Source organism: Oncorhynchus keta, unplaced genomic scaffold (genome assembly GCF_023373465.1).
Source record: "Oncorhynchus keta strain PuntledgeMale-10-30-2019 unplaced genomic scaffold, Oket_V2 Un_contig_7802_pilon_pilon, whole genome shotgun sequence".
In the NCBI taxonomy this organism is placed as follows: domain Eukaryota; kingdom Metazoa; phylum Chordata; class Actinopteri; order Salmoniformes; family Salmonidae; genus Oncorhynchus; species Oncorhynchus keta.
In genome coordinates, this window is record NW_026289685.1 from 70001 (window position 1) to 94994 (window position 24994).

Consider the following 24994-nt stretch of genomic DNA (forward strand, 5'->3'; position numbering starts at 1 on the left):
AGGGACAGGTACAGGACCTGGGGGTCGGACTGGAGCAGGGACAGGTACAGGACCTGGGGTCGGACTGGAGCAGGGACAGGTACAGGACCTGGGGGTGGGACTGGAGCAGGGACAGGTACAGGACCTGGGGGTCGGACTGGAGCAGGGACAGGTACAGGACCTGGGGGTCGGAATGGAGCAGGGACAGGTACAGGACCTGGGGGTCGGACTGGAGCAGGGACAGGTACAGGACCTGGGGGTCGGACTGGAGCAGGGACAGGTACAGGACCTGGGGGTCGGACTGGAGCAGGGACAGGTACAGGACCTGGGGGTCGGACTGGAGCAGGGACAGGTACAGGACCTGGGGTCGGACTGGAGCAGGGACAGGTACAGGACCTGGGGGTCGGACTGGAGCAGGGACAGGTACAGGACCTGGGGTCAGACTGGAGCAGGGACAGGACTGGAGCAGGGACAGGACCTGGGGGTCGGACTGGAGCAGGGACAGGTACAGGACCTGGGGGTCGGACTGGAGCAGGGACAGGTACAGGACCTGGGGGTCGGACTGGAGCAGGGACAGGTACAGGACCTGGGGTCGGACTGGAGCAGGGACAGGTACAGGACCTGGGGGTCGGACTGGAGCAGGGACAGGTACAGGACCTGGGGGTCGGACTGGAGCAGGGACAGGTACAGGACCTGGGGGTCGGACTGGAGCAGGGACAGGTACAGGACCTGGGGGTCGGACTGGAGCAGGGACAGGTACAGGACCTGGGGGTCGGACTGGAGCAGGGACAGGTACAGGACCTGGGGGTCGGACTGGAGCAGGGACAGGTACAGGACCTGGGGTCAGACTGGAGCAGGGACAGGACAGGACCTGGGGGTCAGACTGGAGCAGGGACAGGACTGGAGCAGGGACAGGACCTGGGGTCGGACTGGAGCAGGGACAGGTACAGGACCTGGGGGTCGGACTGGAGCAGGGACAGGACCTGGGGTCGGACTGGAGCAGGGACAGGTACCTGGGGGTCAGACTGGAGCAGGGACAGGACCTGGGGTCGGACTGGAGCAGGGACAGGTACAGGACCTGGGGGTCGGACTGGAGCAGGGACAGGTACAGGACCTGGGGTCAGACTGGAGCAGGGACAGGTACAGGACCTGGGGGTCGGACTGGAGCAGGGACAGGTACAGGACCTGGGGTCGGACTGGAGCAGGGACAGGTACAGGACCTGGGGTCGGACTGGAGCAGGGACAGGTACAGGACCTGGGGTCGGACTGGAGCAGGGACAGGTACAGGACCTGGGGGTCGGACTGGAGCAGGGACAGGTACAGGACCTGGGGTCAGACTGGAGCAGGGACAGGTACAGGACCTGGGGGTCGGACTGGAGCAGGGACAGGTACAGGACCTGGGGGTCGGACTGGAGCAGGGACAGGTACAGGACCTGGGGTCAGACTGGAGCAGGAACAGGTACAGGACCTGGGGTCAGACTGGAGCAGGGACAGGACCTGGGGGTCAGACTGGAGCAGGGACAGGACCTGGGGTCAGACTGGAGCAGGGACAGGTACAGGACCTGGGGTCGGACTGGAGCAGGGACAGGTACAGGACCTGGGGGTCGGACTGGAGCAGGGACAGGTACAGGACCTGGGGGTCGGACTGGAGCAGGGACAGGTACAGGACCTGGGGGTCGGACTGGAGCAGGGACAGGTACAGGACCTGGGGGTCGGACTGGAGCAGGGACAGGTACAGGACCTGGGGGTCGGACTGGAGCAGGGACAGGTACAGGACCTGGGGGTCGGACTGGAGCAGGGACAGGTACAGGACCTGGGGGTCGGACTGGAGCAGGGACAGGTACAGGACCTGGGGGTCAGACTGGAGCAGGGACAGGTACTGGACCTGGGGGTCAGACTGGAGCAGGGACAGGTACAGGACCTGGGGGTCGGACTGGAGCAGGGACAGGTACAGGACCTGGGGGTCGGACTGGAGCAGGGACAGGTACAGGACCTGGGGGTCAGACTGGAGCAGGGACAGGTACAGGACCTGGGGGTCGGACTGGAGCAGGGACAGGACCTGGGGGTCGGACTGGAGCAGGGACAGGACCTGGGGGTCGGACTGGAGCAGGGACAGGTACAGGACCTGGGGGTCGGACTGGAGCAGGGACAGGTACAGGACCTGGGGGTCGGACTGGAGCAGGGACAGGTACAGGACCTGGGGGTCGGACTGGAGCAGGGACAGGTACAGGACCTGGGGGTCGGACTGGAGCAGGGACAGGTACAGGACCTGGGGGTCGGACTGGAGCAGGGACAGGTACAGGACCTGGGGGTCGGACTGGAGCAGGGACAGGTACAGGACCTGGGGGTCAGACTGGAGCAGGGACAGGTACAGGACCTGGGGGTCGGACTGGAGCAGGGACAGGTACAGGACCTGGGGGTCAGACTGGAGCAGGGACAGGACCTGGGGGTCAGACTGGAGCAGGGACAGGACCTGGGGTCGGACTGGAGCAGGGACAGGACCTGGGGGTCAGACTGGAGCAGGGACAGGACAGGACCTGGGGTCGGACTGCAGGGACAGGTACAGGACCTGGGGGTCGGACTGGAGCAGGGACAGGTACAGGACCTGGGGGGTCAGACTGGAGCAGGGACAGGTACAGGACCTGGGGTCGGACTGGAGCAGGGACAGGTACAGGACCTGGGGTCGGACTGGAGCAGGGACAGGTACAGGACCTGGGGGTCAGACTGGAGCAGGGACAGGTACAGGACCTGGGGTCGGACTGGAGCAGGGACAGGTACAGGACCTGGGGGTCGGACTGGAGCAGGGACAGGTACAGGACCTGGGGGTCAGACTGGAGCAGGGACAGGTACAGGACCTGGGGGTCGGACTGGAGCAGGGACAGGTACAGGACCTGGGGGTCAGACTGGAGCAGGGACAGGTACAGGACCTGGGGTCAGACTGGAGCAGGGACAGGACCTGGGGGTCAGACTGGAGCAGGGACAGGACCTGGGGGTCAGACTGGAGCAGGGACAGGACCTGGGGTCGGACTGGAGCAGGGGGACAGGACCTGGGGTCAGACTGGGCAGGGACAGGTACAGGACCTGGGGGTCGGACTGGAGCAGGGACAGGTACAGGACCTGGGGGTCGGACTGGAGCAGGGACAGGTACAGGACCTGGGGTCAGACTGGAGCAGGGACAGGACAGGACCTGGGGTCGGACTGGAGCAGGGACAGGTACAGGACCTGGGGTCGGACTGGAGCAGGGACAGGTACAGGACCTGGGGGTCGGGACTGGAGCAGGGACAGGTACAGGACCTGGGGGTCAGACTGGAGCAGGGACAGGTACAGGACCTGGGGGTCGGACTGGAGCAGGGACAGGTACAGGACCTGGGGTCGGACTGGAGCAGGGACAGGTACAGGACCTGGGGGTCGGGCTGGAGCAGGGACAGGACAGGACCTGGGGTCGGACTGGAGCAGGGACAGGACCTGGGGGTCGGACTGGAGCAGGGACAGGTACAGGACCTGGGGGTCAGACTGGAGCAGGGACAGGTACAGGACCTGGGGGTCAGACTGGAGCAGGGACAGGTACAGGACCTGGGGGGTCGGACTGGAGCAGGGACAGGTACAGGACCTGGGGGTCAGACTGGAGCAGGGACAGGACCTGGGGTCAGACTGGAGCAGGGACAGGACCTGGGGGTCGGACTGGAGCAGGGACAGGTACAGGACCTGGGGGTCGGACTGGAGCAGGGACAGGACCTGGGGGTCAGACTGGAGCAGGGACAGGACCTGGGGGTCAGACTGGAGCAGGGACAGGTACAGGACCTGGGGGTCAGACTGGAGCAGGGACAGGTAAGGACCTGGTGGTCGGGCTGGAGCAGGGACAGGTACAGGACCTGGGGGTCGGGCTGGAGCAGGGACAGGACCTGGGGGTCGGACTGGAGCAGGGACAGGTACAGGACCTGGGGGTCAGACTGGAGCAGGGACAGGACCTGGGGGTCGGACTGGAGCAGGGACAGGTACAGGACCTGGGGGTCAGACTGGAGCAGGGACAGGACCTGGGGGTCGGACTGGAGCAGGGACAGGTACAGGACCTGGGGGTCGGACTGGAGCAGGGACAGGTACAGGACCTGGGGGTCAGACTGGAGCAGGGACAGGTACAGGACCTGGGGGTCGGACTGGAGCAGGGACAGGTACAGGACCTGGGGGTCGGACTGGAGCAGGGACAGGTACAGGACCTGGGGGGTCGGACTGGAGCAGGGACAGGTACAGGACCTGGGGTCGGACTGGAGCAGGGACAGGTACAGGACCTGGGGTCGGACTGGAGCAGGGACAGGTACAGGACCTGGGGGTCAGACTGGAGCAGGGACAGGTACAGGACCTGGGGTCGGACTGGAGCAGGGACAGGTACAGGACCTGGGGGTCGGACTGGAGCAGGGACAGGTACAGGACCTGGGGTCGGACTGGAGCAGGGACAGGTACAGGACCTGGGGTCAGACTGGAGCAGGGACAGGACCTGGGGGTCGGACTGGAGCAGGGACAGGACCTGGGGGTCGGACTGGAGCAGGGACAGGACCTGGGGTCGGACTGGAGCAGGGACAGGTACAGGACCTGGGGGTCAGACTGGAGCAGGGACAGGTACAGGACCTGGGGGTCGGACTGGAGCAGGGACAGGTACAGGACCTGGGGGTCGGACTGGAGCAGGACAGTACAGGACCTGGGGGTCGGACTGGAGCAGGGACAGGTACAGGACCTGGGGGTCGGACTGGAGCAGGGACAGGTACAGGACCTGGGGGTCGGACTGGAGCAGGGACAGGTACAGGACCTGGGGTCGGACTGGAGCAGGGACAGGTACAGGACCTGGGGGTCGGACTGGAGCAGGGACAGGTACAGGACCTGGGGTCGGACTGGAGCAGGGACAGGTACAGGACCTGGGGGTCGGACTGGAGCAGGGACAGGGACCTGGGGTCAGACTGGAGCAGGGACAGGACAGGACCTGGGGTCAGACTGGAGCAGGGACAGGACCTGGGGGTCGGACTGGAGCAGGGGGACAGGACCTGGGGGTCGGACTGGAGCAGGGACAGGTACAGGACCTGGGGGTCGGACTGGAGCAGGGACAGGTACAGGACCTGGGGGTCGGACTGGAGCAGGGACAGGTACAGGACCTGGGGGGGACTGGAGCAGGGACAGGTACAGGACCTGGGGTCAGACTGGAGCAGGGACAGGTACAGGACCTGGGGGTCGGACTGGAGCAGGGACAGGTACAGGACCTGGGGTCGGACTGGAGCAGGGACAGGTACAGGACCTGGGGGTCGGACTGGAGCAGGGACAGGTACAGGACCTGGGGGTCGGACTGGAGCAGGGACAGGTACAGGACCTGGGGGTCAGACTGGAGCAGGGGACAGGACCTGGGGGTCAGACTGGAGCAGGGACAGGGACCTGGGGGTCAGACTGGAGCAGGGACAGGACAGGACCTGGGGGTCGGACTGGAGCAGGGGGACAGGACCTGGGGTCAGACTGGAGCAGGGACAGGACCTGGGGGTCAGACTGAGCAGGGACAGGTACAGGACCTGGGGGTCGGACTGGAGCAGGGACAGGTACAGGACCTGGGGGTCGGACTGGAGCAGGGACAGGTACAGGACCTGGGGGTCGGACTGGAGCAGGGACAGGTACAGGACCTGGGGTCGGACTGGAGCAGGGACAGGTACAGGACCTGGGGGTCGGACTGGAGCAGGGACAGGTACAGGACCTGGGGGACTCAGGGAGGACCTGGAGTCAGGAGCAGGGACAGGACAGGACCTGGGGGTCGGACTGGAGGGCAGGTACAGGACCTGGGGGTCGGACTGGAGCAGGGACAGGTACAGGACCTGGGGGTCGGACTGGAGCAGGGACAGGACCTGGGGGTCGGGCTGGAGCAGGGACAGGACCTGGGGGTCAGACTGGAGCAGGGACAGGTACAGGACCTGGGGGTCGGACTGGAGCAGGGACAGGTACAGGACCTGGGGGTCGGACTGGAGCAGGGACAGGTACAGGACCTGGGGTCGGACTGGAGCAGGGACAGGTACAGGACCTGGGGGTCAGACTGGAGCAGGGACAGGTACAGGACCTGGGGTCGGACTGGAGCAGGGACAGGACCTGGGGGTCGGACTGGAGCAGGGACAGGTACAGGACCTGGGGTCAGACTGGAGCAGGGACAGGTACAGGACCTGGGGGTCGGACTGGAGCAGGGACAGGACCTGGGACAGGACTGGAGCAGGGACAGGACCTGGGGTCAGACTGGAGCAGGGACAGGTACAGGACCTGGGGGTCGGACTGGAGCAGGGACAGGACAGGACCTGGGGGTCGGGCTGGAGCAGGGACAGGACCTGGGGTCGGACTGGAGCAGGGACAGGTACAGGACCTGGGGGTCAGACTGGAGCAGGGACAGGACCTGGGGTCGGACTGGAGCAGGGACAGGTACAGGACCTGGGGGTCAGACTGGAGCAGGGACAGGACAGGACCTGGGGGTCGGACTGGAGCAGGGACAGGTACAGGACCTGGGGGTCGGACTGGAGCAGGGACAGGTACAGGACCTGGGGTCAGACTGGAGCAGGGACAGGTACAGGACCTGGGGGTCAGACTGGAGCAGGGACAGGTACAGGACCTGGGGGTCGGACTGGAGCAGGGACAGGTACAGGACCTGGGGGTCGGACCGGAGCAGGGACAGGTACAGGACCTGGGGGTCAGACTGGAGCAGGGACAGGACCTGGGGTCAGACTGGAGCAGGGACAGGACCTGGGGGTCAGACTGGAGCAGGGACAGGTACAGGACCTGGGGGTCAGACTGGAGGCAGGGGGACTGGACAGGACCTGGGGGTCGGACTGGAGCAGGGACAGGTACAGGACCTGGGGGTCGGACTGGAGCAGGGACAGGACAGGACCTGGGGGTCGGACTGGAGCAGGGACAGGACAGGACCTGGGGTCAGACTGGAGCAGGGACAGGACCTGGGGTCGGACTGGAGCAGGGACAGGTACAGGACCTGGGGGTCAGACTGGAGCAGGGACAGGACCTGGGGGTCGGACTGGAGACTGGACTGGAGCAGGGACAGGTACAGGACCTGGGGGTCAGACTGGAGCAGGGACAGGTACAGGACCTGGGGGTCAGACTGGAGCAGGGACAGGTACAGGACCTGGGGGGTCGGACTGGAGCAGGGACAGGTACAGGACCTGGGGGTCGGACTGGAGCAGGGACAGGTACAGGACCTGGGGGTCGGACTGGAGCAGGGACAGGACCTGGGGGTCAGACTGGAGCAGGGACAGGACAGGACCTGGGGTCAGACTGGAGCAGGGACAGGTACAGGACCTGGGGGTCAGACTGGAGCAGGGACAGGTACAGGACCTGGGGGTCAGACTGGAGCAGGGACAGGTACAGGACCTGGGGGTCGGACTGGAGCAGGGACAGGTACAGGACCTGGGGGTCAGACTGGAGCAGGGACAGGACCTGGGGGTCGGACTGGAGCAGGGGCAGGGACAGGACCTGGGGGTCGGACTGGAGCAGGGACAGGTACAGGACCTGGGGGTCAGACTGGAGCAGGGACAGGACAGGACCTGGGGGTCGGACTGGAGCAGGGACAGGTACAGGACCTGGGGTCAGACTGGAGCAGGGACAGGTACAGGACCTGGGGGTCAGACTGGAGCAGGGACAGGTACAGGACCTGGGGGTCAGACTGGAGCAGGGACAGGTACAGGACCTGGGGGTCGGACTGGAGCAGGGACAGGTACAGGACCTGGGGGTCAGACTGGAGCAGGGACAGGTACAGGACCTGGGGGTCAGACTGGAGCAGGGACAGGTACAGGACCTGGGGGTCAGACTGGAGCAGGGACAGGTACAGGACCTGGGGGTCAGACTGGAGCAGGGACAGGACCTGGGGGTCAGACTGGAGCAGGGACAGGACTGGAGCAGGGACAGGACCTGGGGGTCAGACTGGAGCAGGGACAGGACCTGGGGTCAGACTGGAGCAGGTACAGGACCTGGGGGTCGGACTGGAGCAGGGACAGGTACAGGACCTGGGGGTCGGACTGGAGCAGGGACAGGTACAGGACCTGGGGTCGGACTGGAGCAGGGACAGGTACAGGACCTGGGGTCGGACTGGAGCAGGGACAGGTACTGGACCTGGGGTCGGACTGGAGCAGGGACAGGACAGGACCTGGGGGTCAGGCTGGAGCAGGGACAGGACCTGGGGGTCGGACTGGAGCAGGGACAGGTACAGGACCTGGGGTCGGACTGGAGCAGGTACAGGACCTGGGGGTCGGGCTGGAGCAGGGACAGGTACAGGACCTGGGGGTCGGGCTGGAGCAGGGACAGGTACAGGACCTGGGGGTCGGGCTGGAGCAGGGACAGGACCTGGGGTCAGGCTGGAGCAGGGACAGGTACAGGACCTGGGGGTCAGACTGGAGCAGGGACAGGTACAGGACCTGGGGTCAGACTGGAGCAGGGACAGGACAGGACCTGGGGGTCAGACAGGAGCAGGGACAGGTACAGGACCTGGGGTCAGACTGGAGCAGGACAGGTACAGGACCTGGGGTCGGACTGGAGCAGGGACAGGACCTGGGGTCGGACTGGAGCAGGGACAGGTACAGGACCTGGGGTCAGACTGGGCAGGGACCTGGGGGTCAGACTGGAGCAGGGACAGGACCTGGGGGTCAGACTGGAGCAGGGACAGGTACAGGACCTGGGGGACTGGAGCAGGGACAGGTAAAGGACCTGGGGGTCGGACTGGAGCAGGGACAGGTACAGGACCTGGGGGTCGGACTGGAGCAGGGACAGGACCTGGGGGGGTCGGACTGGAGCAGGGACAGGACAGGACCTGGGGGACTGGAGCAGGGACAGGTACAGACCTGGGGGTCGGGCTGGAGCAGGGACAGGTACAGGACCTGGGGGTCGGACTGGAGCAGGGACAGGTACAGGACCTGGGGTCGGGCTGGAGCAGGGACAGGTACAGGACCTGGGGGTCGGACTGGAGCAGGGACAGGTACAGGACCAGGGGGTCAGACTGGAGCAGGGACAGGTACAGGACCTGGGGTCAGACTGGAGCAGGGGTACAGGACCTGGGGGTCAAGCTGGAGCAGGGACAGGTACAGGACCTGGGGGTCAGACTGGAGCAGGTACAGGACCTGGGGGTCAGGCTGGAGCAGGGACAGGTACAGGACCTGGGGGTCGGACTGGAGCAGGGACAGGTACAGGACCTGGGGGTCGGACTGGAGCAGGGACAGGTACACCTGGGGTTCGGGCTGGACCTGGGGGTCGGACTGGAGCAGGGACAGGTACAGGACCTGGGGGTCAGACTGGAGCAGGGACCTGGGGGTCAGACTGGAGCAGGGACAGGACCTGGGGGTCAGACTGGCAGGGACAGGTACAGGACCTGGGGGTCAGACTGGAGCAGGGACAGGTACAGGACCTGGGGGTCGGGCTGGAGCAGGGACAGGTACAGGACCTGGGGGTCAGCTGGAGCAGGGACAGGACCTGGGGGTCGGACTGGAGCAGGGACAGGTACAGGACCTGGGGGTCAGACTGGAGCAGGGACAGGTACAGGACCTGGGGTCGGACTGGAGCAGGGACAGGTACAGGACCTGGGGTCGGACTGGAGCAGGGACAGGTACAGGACCTGGGGGTCGGGCTGGAGCAGGGACAGGTACAGGACCTGGGGGTCGGGCTGAGCAGGGACAGGTACAGGACCTGGGGGTCAGACTGGAGCAGGGACAGGTACAGGACCTGGGGGTCAGACTGGAGCAGGACAGGACCTGGGGGTCAAGCTGGAGCAGGGACAGGTACAGGACCTGGGGGTCAGACTGGAGCAGGTACAGGACCTGGGGGTCAGGCTGGAGCAGGACAGGTACAGGACCTGGGGGTCGGACTGGAGCAGGGACAGGTGCAGGACCTGGGGGTCGGACTGGAGCAGGGACAGGTACAGGACCTGGGGGTCGGACTGGAGCAGGGACAGGAGGACCTGGGGGTCGGGCTGAAGCAGGGACAGGTACAGGACCTGGGGGTCAGACTGGAGCAGGGACAGGTACAGGACCTGGGGGTCAGACTGGAGCAGGTACAGGACCTGGGGGTCAAGCTGGAGCAGGGACAGGTACAGGACCTGGGGGTCAGACTGGAGCAGGTACAGGACCTGGGGGTCAGGCTGGAGCAGGGACAGGTACAGGACCTGGGGGTCGGGCTGGAGCAGGGACAGGTACAGGACCTGGGGGTCGGACTGGAGCAGGGACAGGTACAGGACCTGGGGGTCGGACTGGAGCAGGGACAGGACCTGGGGGTCAGGCTGGAGCAGGGACAGGTACAGGACCTGGGGGTCGGACTGGAGCAGGGACAGGTGCAGGACCTGGGGGTCAGACTGGAGCAGGGACAGGTACAGGACCTGGGGGTCGGGCTGGAGCAGGGACAGGTACAGGACCTAGGGGTCGGACTGGAGCAGGGACAGGACCTGGGGGTCAGACTGGAGCAGGTACAGGACCTGGGGGTCAGGCTGGAGCAGGGACAGGACCTGGGGGTCAGACTGGAGCAGGGACAGGACCTGGGGGTCAGACTGGAGCAGGGACAGGTACAGGACCTGGGGTCAGACTGGAGCAGGGACAGGTACAGGACCTGGGGGTCGGACTGGAGCAGGGACAGGTACAGGACCTGGGGGTCGGACTGGAGCAGGGACAGGTACAGGACCTGGGGGTCAGACTGGAGCAGGGACAGGTACAGGACCTGGGGGTCAGACTGGAGCAGGGACAGGACCTGGGGTCAGACTGGAGCAGGGACAGGACCTGGGGGTCAGACTGGAGCAGGGACAGGACCTGGGGGTCAGACTGGAGCAGGGACAGGACCTGGGGGTCAGACTGGAGCAGGTACAGGACCTGGGGTCGGACTGGAGCAGGGACAGGTACAGGACCTGGGGGTCGGGCTGGAGCAGGACAGGTACAGGACCTGGGGTCGGACTGGAGCAGGGACAGGTACAGGACCTGGGGGTCGGACTGGAGCAGGGACAGGTACAGGACCTGGGGGTCGGACTGGAGCAGGGACAGGTACAGGACCTGGGGGTCGGGCTGGAGCAGGGACAGGACCTGGGGTCAGACTGGAGCAGGGACAGGTACAGGACCTGGGGGTCGGACTGGAGCAGGTACAGGACCTGGGGTCGGGCTGGAGCAGGGACAGGCACAGGACCTGGGGGTCGGGCTGGAGCAGGGACAGGTACAGGACCTGGGGGTCAGGGCTGGAGCAGGGACAGGACCTGGGGTCAGGCTGGAGCAGGGACAGGTACAGGACCTGGGGGTCAGACAGGAGCAGGGACAGGTACAGGACCTGGGGTCAGACTGGAGCAGGGACAGGTACAGGACCTGGGGTCAGACAGGAGCAGGGACAGGTACAGGACCTGGGGGTCAGACTGGAGCAGGGACAGGTACAGGACCTGGGGTCGGGCTGGAGCAGGGACAGGACCTGGGGGTCGGACTGGAGCAGGGACAGGTACAGGACCTGGGGGTCAGACTGGAGCAGGGGTCAGACTGGAGCAGGACAGGACCTGGGGTCAGACTGGAGCAGGGACAGGACAGGACCTGGGGGTCGGACTGGAGCAGGGACAGGTACAGGACCTGGGGTCGGGCTGGAGCAGGGACAGGTACAGGACCTGGGGTCGGGCTAGAGCAGGACAGGACCTGGGGTCGGACTGGAGCAGGGACAGGTACAGGACCTGGGGTCAGACTGGAGCAGGGACAGGTACAGGACCTGGGGGTCGGGCTGGAGCAGGACAGGTACAGGGGGCTGGAGCAGGGACAGGTACAGGACCTGGGGGTCGGGCTGGAGCAGGGACAGGTACAGGACCTGGGGTCGGGCTGAAGCAGGGACAGGTACAGGACCAGGGGTCAGACTGGAGCAGGGACAGGTACAGAACCTGGGGTCAGACTGGAGCAGGTACAGGACCTGGGGGTCGGAGCTGGAGCAGGGACAGGACAGGACCTGGGGTCAGACTGGAGCAGGTACAGGACCTGGGGGTCAGGCTGGAGCAGGGACAGGTACAGGACCTGGGGGTCGGGCTGGAGCAGGGACAGGTACAGGACCTGGGGTCGGACTGGAGCAGGGACAGGTACAGGACCTGGGGTCGGACTGGAGCAGGGACAGGTAAAGGACCTGGGGTCGGGCTGGAAGCAGGGACAGGTACAGGACCAGGGGTCAGACTGGAGCAGGGACAGGTACAGGACCTGGGGGTCAGACTGGAGCAGGTACAGGACCTGGGGGTCAAGCTGGAGCAGGGACAGGTACAGGACCTGGGGGTCAGACTGGAGCAGGTACAGGACCTGGGGGTCAGGCTGGAGCAGGGACAGGTACAGGACCTGGGGGTCGGGCTGGAGCAGGGACAGGTACAGGACCTGGGGGTCGGACTGGAGCAGGGACAGGTACTGGACCTGGGGGTCGGACTGGAGCAGGGACAGGTACAGGACCTGGGGGTCGGGCTGGAGCAGGGACAGGACCTGGGGGTCAGACTGGAGCAGGGACAGGTACAGGACCTGGGGGTCAGACTGGAGCAGGTACAGGACCTGGGGGTCGGGCTGGAGCAGGGACAGGTACAGGACCTGGGGATCGGGCTGGAGCAGGGACAGGTACAGGACCTGGGGGTCGGGCTGGAGCAGGGACAGGACCTGGGGTCAGGCTGGAGCAGGGACAGGTACAGGACCTGGGGGTCAGACAGGAGCAGGGACAGGTACAGGACCTGGGGGTCAGACTGGAGCAGGGACAGGTACAGGACCTGGGGGTCAGACAGGAGCAGGGACAGGTACAGGACCTGGGGGTCAGACTGGAGCAGGGACAGGTACGGGACCTGGGGTTCGGGCTGGAGCAGGGACAGGACCTGGGGGTCGGACTGGAGCAGGGACAGGTACAGGACCTAGGGGTCGGACTGGGGCAGGGACCTGGGGGTCAGACTGGAGCAGGGACAGGACCTGGGGGTCAGACTGGAGCAGGGACAGGTACAGGACCTGGGGGTCAGACTGGAGCAGGGACAGGTAAAGGACCTGGGGGTCGGGCTGGAGCAGGGACAGGTACAGGACCTGGGGTCGGGCTGGAGCAGGGACAGGACCTGGGGTCGGACTGGAGCAGGGACAGGTACAGGACCTGGGGTCAGACTGGAGCAGGGACAGGTACAGGACCTGGGGGTCGGGCTGGAGCAGGGACAGGTACAGGACCTGGGGGTCGGGCTGGAGCAGGGACAGGTACAGGACCTGGGGTCGGGCTGGAGCAGGGACAGGTAAAGGACCTGGGGGTCGGGCTGAAGCAGGGACAGGTACAGGACCAGGGGTCAGACTGGAGCAGGGACAGGTACAGAACCTGGGGTCAGACTGGAGCAGGTACAGGACCTGGGGGTCAAGCTGGAGCAGGGACAGGTACAGGACCTGGGGGTCAGACTGGAGCAGGTACAGGACCTGGGGGTCAGGCTGGAGCAGGGACAGGTACAGGACCTGGGGGTCGGGCTGGAGCAGGGACAGGTACAGGACCTGGGGGTCGGACTGGAGCAGGGACAGGTACAGGACCTGGGGGTCGGACTGGAGCAGGGACAGGTAAAGGACCTGGGGGTCGGGCTGAAGCAGGGACAGGTACAGGACCAGGGGGTCAGACTGGAGCAGGGACAGGTACAGGACCTGGGGGTCAGACTGGAGCAGGTACAGGACCTGGGGGTCAAGCTGGAGCAGGGACAGGTACAGGACCTGGGGGTCAGACTGGAGCAGGTACAGGACCTGGGGGTCGGGCTGGAGCAGGGACAGGTACAGGACCTGGGGGTCGGGCTGGAGCAGGGACAGGTACAGGACCTGGGGGTCGGACTGGAGCAGGGACAGGTACAGGACCTGGGGGTCGGACTGGAGCAGGGACAGGACCTGGGGGTCAGGCTGGAGCAGGGACAGGTACAGGACCTGGGGGTCGGACTGGAGCAGGGACAGGTGCAGGACCTGGGGGTCAGACTGGAGCAGGGACAGGTACAGGACCTGGGGGTCGGGCTGGAGCAGGGACAGGTACAGGACCTGGGGTCGGACTGGAGCAGGGACAGGACCTGGGGTCAGACTGGAGCAGGTACAGGACCTGGGGGTCAGGCTGGAGCAGGGACAGGACCTGGGGGTCAGACTGGAGCAGGGACAGGACCTGGGGGTCAGACTGGAGCAGGGACAGGTACAGGACCTGGGGGTCAGACTGGAGCAGGTACAGGACCTGGGGGTCAGGCTGGAGCAGGGACAGGTACAGGACCTGGGGGTCGGACTGGAGCAGGGACAGGACCTGGGGGTCAGACTGGAGCAGGAACAGGTACAGGACCTGGGGGTCAGGCTGGAGCAGGGACAGGTACAGGACCTGGGGGTCAGACTGGAGCAGGGACAGGTACAGGACCTGGGGGTCAGGCTGGAGCAGGGACAGGTACAGGACCTGGGGGTCAGACTGGAGCAGGGACAGGTACAGGACCTGGGGGGTCGGACTGGAGCAGGACAGGTACAGGACCTGGGGTCAGACTGGAGCAGGGACAGGACCTGGGGGTCAGACTGGAGCAGGGACAGGTGCAGGACCTGGGGGTCGGCTGGAGCAGGGACAGGACCTGGGGGTCAGACTGGAGCAGGGACAGGACCTGGAGGTCAGACTAGAGCAGGGACAGGTACAGGACCTGGGGGTCAGGCTGGAGCAGGGACAGGTACAGGACCTGGGGGTCAGACTGGAGCAGGGACAGGTACAGGACCTGGGGGTCGGACTGGAGCAGGGACAGGTACAGGACCTGGGGGTCGGACCGGAGCAGGGACAGGTACAGGACCTGGGGGTCGGACTGGAGCAGGGACAGGTACAGGACCTGGGGGTCAGACTGGAGCAGGGACAGGTACTGGACCTGGGGGTCAGACTGGAGCAGGGACAGGTACAGGACCTGGGGGTCGGACTGGAGCAGGGACAGGTACAGGACCTGGGGGTCGGACTGGAGCAGGGACAGGTACTGGACCTGGGGGTCAGACTGGAGCAGGAACAGGTACAGGACCTGGGGGTCAGACTGGAGCAGGGACAGGACCTGGGGGTCGGACTGGAGCAGGGACAGGACCTGGGGGTCGGACTGGAGCAGGGACAGGTACAGGACCTGGGGGTCAGACTGGAGCAGGGACAGGTACAGGACCTGGGGGTCGGACTGGAGCAGGGACAGGTACAGGACCTGGGGGTCGGACTGGAGCAGGGACAGGTACAGGACCTGGGGGTCAGACTGGAGCAGGGACAGGTACAGGACCTGGGGGTCGGACTGGAGCAGGGACAGGTACAGGACCTGGGGGTCGGACTGGAGCAGGGACAGGTACAGGACCTGGGGGTCAGACTGGAGCAGGGACAGGTACAGGACCTGGGGGTCGGACTGGAGCAGGGACAGGTACAGGACCTGGGGGTCAGACTGGAGCAGGGACAGGTACAGGACCTGGGGGTCAGACTGGAGCAGGGACAGGACCTGGGGGTCAGACTGGAGCAGGGACAGGACCTGGGGGTCAGACTGGAGCAGGGACAGGACCTGGGGGTCAGACTGGAGCAGGGACAGGACCTGGGGGTCAGACTGGAGCAGGTACAGGACCTGGGGGTCGGACTGGAGCAGGGACAGGTACAGGACCTGGGGGTCGGGCTGGAGCAGGGACAGGTACAGGACCTGGGGGTCGGACTGGAGCAGGGACAGGTACAGGACCTGGGGTCGGACTGGAGCAGGGACAGGTACTGGACCTGGGGGTCGGACTGGAGCAGGGACAGGTACAGGACCTGGGGGTCGGGCTGGAGCAGGGACAGGACCTGGGGGTCAGACTGGAGCAGGGACAGGTACAGGACCTGGGGGTCGGACTGGAGCAGGTACAGGACCTGGGGGTCGGGCTGGAGCAGGGACAGGTACAGGACCTGGGGGTCGGGCTGGAGCAGGGACAGGTACAGGACCTGGGGGTCGGGCTGGAGCAGGGACAGGACCTGGGGGTCAGGCTGGAGCAGGGACAGGTACAGGACCTGGGGGTCAGACAGGAGCAGGGACAGGTACAGGACCTGGGGGTCAGACTGGAGCAGGGACAGGTACAGGACCTGGGGGTCAGACAGGAGCAGGGACAGGTACAGGACCTGGGGGTCAGACTGGAGCAGGGACAGGTACGGGACCTGGGGTTCGGGCTGGAGCAGGGACAGGACCTGGGGGTCGGACTGGAGCAGGGACAGGTACAGGACCTGGGGGTCAGACTGGAGCAGGGACAGGACCTGGGGGTCAGACTGGAGCAGGGACAGGACCTGGGGGTCAGACTGGAGCAGGGACAGGTACAGGACCTGGGGGTCAGACTGGAGCAGGGACAGGTAAAGGACCTGGGGGTCGGGCTGGAGCAGGGACAGGTACAGGACCTGGGGGTCGGGGCTGGAGCAGGGACAGGACCTGGGGTCGGACTGGAGCAGGGACAGGTACAGGACCTGGGGGTCAGACTGGAGCAGGGACAGGTACAGGACCTGGGGGTCGGGCTGGAGCAGGGACAGGTACAGGACCTGGGGGTCGGGCTGGAGCAGGGACAGGTACAGGACCTGGGGGTCGGGCTGGAGCAGGGACAGGTAAAGGACCTGGGGGTCGGGCTGAAGCAGGGACAGGTACAGGACCAGGGGGTCAGACTGGAGCAGGGACAGGTACAGAACCTGGGGGTCAGACTGGAGCAGGTACAGGACCTGGGGGTCAAGCTGGAGCAGGGACAGGTACAGGACCTGGGGGTCAGACTGGAGCAGGTACAGGACCTGGGGGTCAGGCTGGAGCAGGGACAGGTACAGGACCTGGGGGTCGGGCTGGAGCAGGGACAGGTACAGGACCTGGGGGTCGGACTGGAGCAGGGACAGGTACGGGACCTGGGGTTCGGGCTGGAGCAGGGACAGGACCTGGGGGTCGGACTGGAGCAGGGACAGGTACAGGACCTGGGGGTCAGACTGGAGCAGGGACCTGGGGGTCAGACTGGAGCAGGGACAGGACCTGGGGGTCAGACTGGAGCAGGGACAGGTACAGGACCTGGGGGTCAGACTGGAGCAGGGACAGGTAAGGACCTGGGGGTCGGGCTGGAGCAGGGACAGGTACAGGACCTGGGGGTCGGGCTGGAGCAGGGACAGGACCTGGGGGTCGGACTGGAGCAGGGACAGGTACAGGACCTGGGGGTCAGACTGGAGCAGGGACAGGTACAGGACCTGGGGGTCGGGCTGGAGCAGGGACAGGTACAGGACCTGGGGGTCGGGCTGGAGCAGGGACAGGTACAGGACCTGGGGGTCGGGCTGGAGCAGGGACAGGTAAAGGACCTGGGGTCGGGCTGAAGCAGGGACAGGTACAGGACCAGGGGGTCAGACTGGAGCAGGGACAGGTACAGAACCTGGGGGTCAGACTGGAGCAGGTACAGGACCTGGGGGTCAAGCTGGAGCAGGGACAGGTACAGGACCTGGGGGTCAGACTGGAGCAGGTACAGGACCTGGGGGTCAGGCTGGAGCAGGGACAGGTACAGGACCTGGGGGTCGGGCTGGAGCAGGGACAGGTACAGGACCTGGGGGTCGGACTGGAGCAGGGACAGGTACAGGACCTGGGGGTCGGACTGGAGCAGGGACAGGTAAAGGACCTGGGGGTCGGGCTGAAGCAGGGACAGGTACAGGACCAGGGGGTCAGACTGGAGCAGGGACAGGTACAGGACCTGGGGGTCAGACTGGAGCAGGTACAGGACCTGGGGGTCAAGCTGGAGCAGGGACAGGTACAGGACCTGGGGGTCAGACTGGAGCAGGTACAGGACCTGGGGGTCAGGCTGGAGCAGGGACAGGTACAGGACCTGGGGGTCGGGCTGGAGCAGGGACAGGTACAGGACCTGGGGGTCGGACTGGAGCAGGGACAGGTACAGGACCTGGGGGTCGGACTGGAGCAGGGACAGAACCTGGGGGTCAGGCTGGAGCAGGGACAGGTACAGGACCTGGGGGTCAGACTGGAGCAGGTACAGGACCTGGGGGTCAGGCTGGAGCAGGGACAGGACCTGGGGGTCAGACTGGAGCAGGGACAGGACCTGGGGGTCAGACTGGAGCAGGGACAGGTACAGGACCTGGGGGTCAGACTGGAGCAGGGACAGGTACAGGACCTGGGGGTCGGACTGGAGCAGGGACAGGTACAGGACCTGGGGGTCGGACTGGAGCAGGGACAGGTACAGGACCTGGGGGTCAGACTGGAGCAGGGACAGGTACAGGACCTGGGGGTCAGACTGGAGCAGGGACAGGACCTGGGGGTCAGACTGGAGCAGGGACAGGACCTGGGGGTCAGACTGGAGCAGGGACAGGACCTGGGGTCAGACTGGAGCAGGGACAGGACCTGGGGGTCAGACTGGAGCAGGTACAGGACCTGGGGGTCGGACTGGAGCAGGGACAGGTACAGGACCTGGGGGTCGGGCTGGAGCAGGGACAGGTACAGGACCTGGGGGTCGGACTGGAGCAGGGACAGGTACAGGACCCGGGGGTCGGACTGGAGCAGGGACAGGTACTGGACCTGGGGGTCGGACTGGAGCAGGGACAGGTACAGGACCTGGGGGTCGGGCTGGAGCAGGGACAGGACCTGGGGGTCAGACTGGAGCAGGGACAGGACCTGGGGGTCAGACTGGAGCAGGGACAGGACCTGGGGGTCAGACTGGAGCAGGGACAGGACCTGGGGGTCAGACTGGAGCAGGTACAGGACCTGGGGGTCGGACTGGAGCAGGGACAGGTACAGGACCTGGGGGTCGGGCTGGAGCAGGGACAGGTACAGGACCTGGGGGTCGGACTGGAGCAGGGACAGGTACAGGACCTGGGGGTCGGACTGGAGCAGGGACAGGTACTGGACCTGGGGGTCGGACTGGAGCAGGGACAGGTACAGGACCTGGGGGTCGGGCTGGAGCAGGGACAGGACCTGGGGGTCAGACTGGAGCAGGGACAGGTACAGGACCTGGGGGTCGGACTGGAGCAGGGGGGGTCGGGCTGGAGCAGGGACAGGTACAGGACCTGGGGGTCGGGCTGGAGCAGGGACAGGTACAGGACCTGGGGGTCGGGCTGGAGCAGGGACAGGACCTGGGGGTCAGGCTGGAGCAGGGACAGGTACAGGACCTGGGGGTCAGACAGGAGCAGGGACAGGTACAGGACCTGGGGGTCAGACTGGAGCAGGGACAGGTACAGGACCTGGGGGTCAGACAGGAGCAGGGACAGGTACAGGACCTGGGGGTCAGACTGGAGCAGGGACAGGTACGGGACCTGGGGTTCGGGCTGGAGCAGGGACAGGACCTGGGGGTCGGACTGGAGCAGGGACAGGTACAGGACCTGGGGGTCAGACTGGAGCAGGGACCTGGGGGTCAGACTGGAGCAGGGACAGGACCTGGGGGTCAGACTGGAGCAGGGACAGGTACAGGACCTGGGGGTCAGACTGGAGCAGGGACAGGTAAAGGACCTGGGGGTCGGGCTGGAGCAGGGACAGGTACAGGACCTGGGGGTCGGGCTGGAGCAGGGACAGGACCTGGGGGTCGGACTGGAGCAGGGACAGGTACAGGACCTGGGGGTCAGACTGGAGCAGGGACAGGTACAGGACCTGGGGGTCGGGCTGGAGCAGGGACAGGTACAGGACCTGGGGTCGGGCTGGAGCAGGGACAGGTACAGGACCTGGGGTCGGGCTGGAGCAGGGACAGGTAAAGGACCTGGGGTCGGGCTGAAGCAGGACAGGTACAGGACCTGGGGGTCAGACTGGAGCAGGGACAGGTACAGAACCTGGGGGTCAGACTGGAGCAGGTACAGGACCTGGGGGTCAAGCTGGAGCAGGGACAGGTACAGGACCTGGGGGTCAGACTGGAGCAGGTACAGGACCTGGGGGTCAGGCTGGAGCAGGGACAGGTACAGGACCTGGGGTCGGGCTGGAGCAGGGACAGGTACAGGACCTGGGGGTCGGACTGGAGCAGGGACAGGTACGGGACCTGGGGTTCGGGCTGGAGCAGGGACAGGACCTGGGGTCGGACTGGAGCAGGGACAGGTACAGGACCTGGGGTCAGACTGGAGCAGGGACCCAGGGGTCAGACTGGAGCAGGGACAGGACCTGGGGGTCAGACTGGAGCAGGGACAGGTACAGGACCTGGGGTCAGACTGGAGCAGGGACAGGTAAAGGACCTGGGGGTCGGGCTGGAGCAGGGACAGGTACAGGACCTGGGGGTCGGGCTGGAGCAGGGACAGGACCTGGGGGTCGGACTGGAGCAGGGACAGGTACAGGACCTGGGGGTCAGACTGGAGCAGGGACAGGTACAGGACCTGGGGGTCGGGCTGGAGCAGGGACAGGTACAGGACCTGGGGGTCGGGCTGGAGCAGGGACAGGTACAGGACCTGGGGGTCGGGCTGGAGCAGGGACAGGTAAAGGACCTGGGGGTCGGGCTGAAGCAGGGACAGGTACAGGACCAGGGGGTCAGACTGGAGCAGGGACAGGTACAGAACCTGGGGGTCAGACTGGAGCAGGTACAGGACCTGGGGGTCAGAGCTGGAGCAGGGACAGGTACAGGACCTGGGGGTCAGACTGGAGCAGGTACAGGACCTGGGGGTCAGGCTGGAGCAGGGACAGGTACAGGACCTGGGGGTCGGGCTGGAGCAGGGACAGGTACAGGACCTGGGGGTCGGACTGGAGCAGGGACAGGTACAGGACCTGGGGGTCGGACTGGAGCAGGGACAGGTAAAGGACCTGGGGGTCGGGCTGGAGCAGGGACAGGACAGGACCAGGGGTCAGACTGGAGCAGGGACAGGTACAGGACCTGGGGGTCAGACTGGAGCAGGTACAGGACCTGGGGGTCAGGCTGGAGCAGGGACAGGACAGGACCTGGGGTCGGGCTGGAGCAGGGACAGGTACAGGACCTGGGGTCGGACTGGAGCAGGGACAGGTACAGGACCTGGGGGTCGGACTGGAGCAGGGACAGAACCTGGGGGTCAGGCTGGAGCAGGGACAGGTACAGGACCTGGGGTCGGACTGGAGCAGGGACAGGTGCAGGACCTGGGGGTCAGACTGGAGCAGGGACAGGTACAGGACCTGGGGGTCGGGCTGGAGCAGGGACAGGTACAGGACCTAGGGGTCGGACTGGAGCAGGGACAGGACCTGGGGTCAGACTGGAGCAGGTACAGGACCTGGGGTCAGGCTGGAGCAGGGACAGGACCTGGGGTCAGACTGGAGCAGGGACAGGACCTGGGGTCAGACTGGAGCAGGGACAGGTACAGGACCTGGGGTCAGACTGGAGCAGGGACAGGTACAGGACCTGGGGGTCGGACTGGAGCAGGGACAGGTACAGGACCTGGGGGTCGGACTGGAGCAGGGACAGGTACAGGACCTGGGGGTCAGACTGGAGCAGGGACAGGTACAGGACCTGGGGGTCAGACTGGAGCAGGGACAGGACCTGGGGGTCAGACTGGAGCAGGGACAGGACCTGGGGGTCAGACTGGAGCAGGGACAGGACCTGGGGTCAGACTGGAGCAGGGACAGGACCTGGGGGTCAGACTGGAGCAGGTACAGGACCTGGGGTCGGACTGGAGCAGGGACAGGTACAGGACCTGGGGTCGGGCTGGAGCAGGGACAGGTACAGGACCTGGGGGGTCGGACTGGAGCAGGGACAGGTACAGGACCCGGGGTCGGACTGGAGCAGGGACAGGTACTGGACCTGGGGGTCGGACTGGAGCAGGGACAGGTACAGGACCTGGGGGTCGGGCTGGAGCAGGGACAGGACCTGGGGGTCAGACTGGAGCAGGGACAGGTACAGGACCTGGGGGTCGGACTGGGCAGGGACAGGACCTGGGGGTCGGGCTGGAGCAGGGACAGGTACAGGACCTGGGGGTCGGGCTGGAGCAGGGACAGGTACAGGACCTGGGGGTCGGGCTGGAGCAGGGACAGGACCTGGGGTCAGGCTGGAGCAGGGACAGGTACAGGACCTGGGGGTCAGACAGGAGCAGGGACAGGTACAGGACCTGGGGGTCAGACTGGAGCAGGGACAGGTACAGGACCTGGGGGTCAGACAGGAGCAGGGACAGGTACAGGACCTGGGGGTCAGACTGGAGCAGGGACAGGTACGGGACCTGGGGTTCGGGCTGGAGCAGGGACAGGACCTGGGGTCGGACTGGAGCAGGGACAGGTACAGGACCTGGGGTCAGACTGGAGCAGGGACCTGGGGTCAGACTGGAGCAGGGACAGGACCTGGGGGTCAGACTGGAGCAGGGACAGGTACAGGACCTGGGGGTCAGACTGGAGCAGGGACAGGTAAAGGACCTGGGGGTCGGGCTGGAGCAGGGACAGGTACAGGACCTGGGGGTCGGGCTAGAGCAGGGACAGGACCTGGGGGTCGGACTGGAGCAGGGACAGGTACAGGACCTGGGGGTCAGACTGGAGCAGGGACAGGTACAGGACCTGGGGGTCGGGCTGGAGCAGGGACAGGTACAGGACCTGGGGGTCGGGCTGGAGCAGGGACAGGTACAGGACCTGGGGGTCGGGCTGGAGCAGGGACAGGTAAAGGACCTGGGGGTCGGGCTGAAGCAGGGACAGGTACAGGACCAGGGGGTCAGACTGGAGCAGGGACAGGTACAGAACCTGGGGGTCAGACTGGAGCAGGTACAGGACCTGGGGGTCAAGCTGGAGCAGGGAGAGGTACAGGACCTGGGGGTCAGACTGGAGCAGGTACAGGACCTGGGGGTCAGGCTGGAGCAGGGACAGGTACAGGACCTGGGGGTCGGGCTGGAGCAGGGACAGGTACAGGACCTGGGGGTCGGACTGGAGCAGGGACAGGTACAGGACCTGGGGGTCGGACTGGAGCAGGGACAGGTAAGGACCTGGGGTCGGGCTGAAGCAGGGACAGGTACAGGACCAGGGGTCAGACTGGAGCAGGGACAGGTACAGGACCTGGGGGTCAGACTGGAGCAGGTACAGGACCTGGGGGTCAAGCTGGAGCAGGGACAGGTACAGGACCTGGGGGTCAGACTGGAGCAGGTACAGGACCTGGGGGTCAGGCTGGAGCAGGGACAGGTACAGGACCTGGGGGTCGGGCTGGAGCAGGGACAGGTACAGGACCTGGGGGTCGGACTGGAGCAGGGACAGGTACTGGACCTGGGGGTCGGACTGGAGCAGGGACAGGTACAGGACCTGGGGGTCGGGCTGGAGCAGGGACAGGACCTGGGGTCAGACTGGAGCAGGGACAGGTACAGGACCTGGGGTCAGACTGGAGCAGGTACAGGACCTGGGGGTCGGGCTGGAGCAGGGACAGGTACAGGACCTGGGGTCGGGCTGGAGCAGGGACAGGTACAGGACCTGGGGGTCGGGCTGGAGCAGAGACAGGACCTGGGGGTCAGGCTGGAGCAGGGACAGGTACAGGACCTGGGGGTCAGACAGGAGCAGGGACAGGTACAGGACCTGGGGTCAGACTGGAGCAGGGACAGGTACAGGACCTGGGGTCAGACAGGAGCAGGGACAGGTACAGGACCTGGGGGTCAGACTGGAGCAGGGACAGGTACGGGACCTGGGGTTCGGGCTGGAGCAGGGACAGGACCTGGGGGTCGGACTGGAGCAGGGACAGGTACAGGACCTGGGGGTCAGACTGGAGCAGGGACCTGGGGGTCAGACTGGAGCAGGGACAGGACCTGGGGGTCAGACTGGAGCAGGGACAGGTACAGGACCTGGGGGTCAGACTGGAGCAGGGACAGGTACAGGACCTGGGGGTCAGACTGGAGCAGGTACAGGTACTGGACCTGGGGGTCGGACTGGAGCAGGGACAGGTACAGGACCTGGGGGTCGGGCTGGAGCAGGGACAGGTACAGGACCTGGGGGTCGGGCTGGAGCAGGGACAGGACCTGGGGGTCAGACTGGAGCAGGGACAGGTACAGGACCTGGGGGTCAGACTGGAGCAGGTACAGGACCTGGGGTCGGGCTGGAGCAGGGACAGGTACAGGACCTGGGGTCGGGCTGGAGCAGGGACAGGTACAGGACCTGGGGGTCGGGCTGGAGCAGAGACAGGACCTGGGGGTCAGGCTGGAGCAGGGACAGGTACAGGACCTGGGGTCAGACAGGAGCAGGGACAGGTACAGGACCTGGGGGTCAGACTGGAGCAGGGACAGGTACAGGACCTGGGGGTCAGACAGGAGCAGGGACAGGTACAGGACCTGGGGGTCAGACTGGAGCAGGGACAGGGACGGGACCTGGGGTTCGGGCTGGAGCAGGGACAGGACCTGGGGGTCGGACTGGAGCAGGGACAGGTACAGGACCTGGGGGTCAGACTGGAGCAGGGACCTGGGGTCAGACTGGAGCAGGGACAGGACCTGGGGGTCAGACTGGAGCAGGGACAGGTACAGGACCTGGGGGTCAGACTGGAGCAGGGACAGGTAAAGGACCTGGGGGTCGGGCTGGAGCAGGGACAGGTACAGGACCTGGGGGTCGGGCTGGAGCAGGGACAGGACCTGGGGGTCGGACTGGAGCAGGGACAGGTACAGGACCTGGGGGTCAGACTGGAGCAGGGACAGGTACAGGACCTGGGGGTCGGGCTGGAGCAGGGACAGGTACAGGACCTGGGGGTCGGGCTGGAGCAGGGACAGGTACAGGACCTGGGGGTCGGGCTGGAGCAGGGACAGGTAAAGGACCTGGGGGTCGGGCTGAAGCAGGGACAGGTACAGGACCAGGGGGTCAGACTGGAGCAGGGACAGGTACAGGGGGTCAGACTGGAGCAGGGACAGGACCTGGGGGTCAAGCTGGAGCAGGGACAGGTACAGGACCTGGGGGAGCAGGTACAGGACCTGGGGGTCAGGCTGGAGCAGGGACAGGTACAGGACCTGGGGGTCGGGCTGGAGCAGGGACAGGTACAGGACCTGGGGGTCGGACTGGAGCAGGGACAGGTACAGGACCTGGGGTCGGACTGGAGCAGGGACAGGTAAGGACCTGGGGGTCGGGCTGAAGCAGGGACAGGTACAGGACCTGGGGTCAGACTGGAGCAGGGACAGGTACAGGACCTGGGGGTCAGACTGGAGCAGGGACAGGACCTGGGGGTCA

The 24994-nt window shown here is 66.3% G+C and overlaps 1 pseudogene; it reads left to right on the top strand.

Annotated features, from left to right (window-relative positions):
• Positions 1 to 24994, top strand: part of LOC118382550 (slit homolog 2 protein-like) — a 103632-nt pseudogene that overhangs the window by 69992 nt on the left and 8646 nt on the right.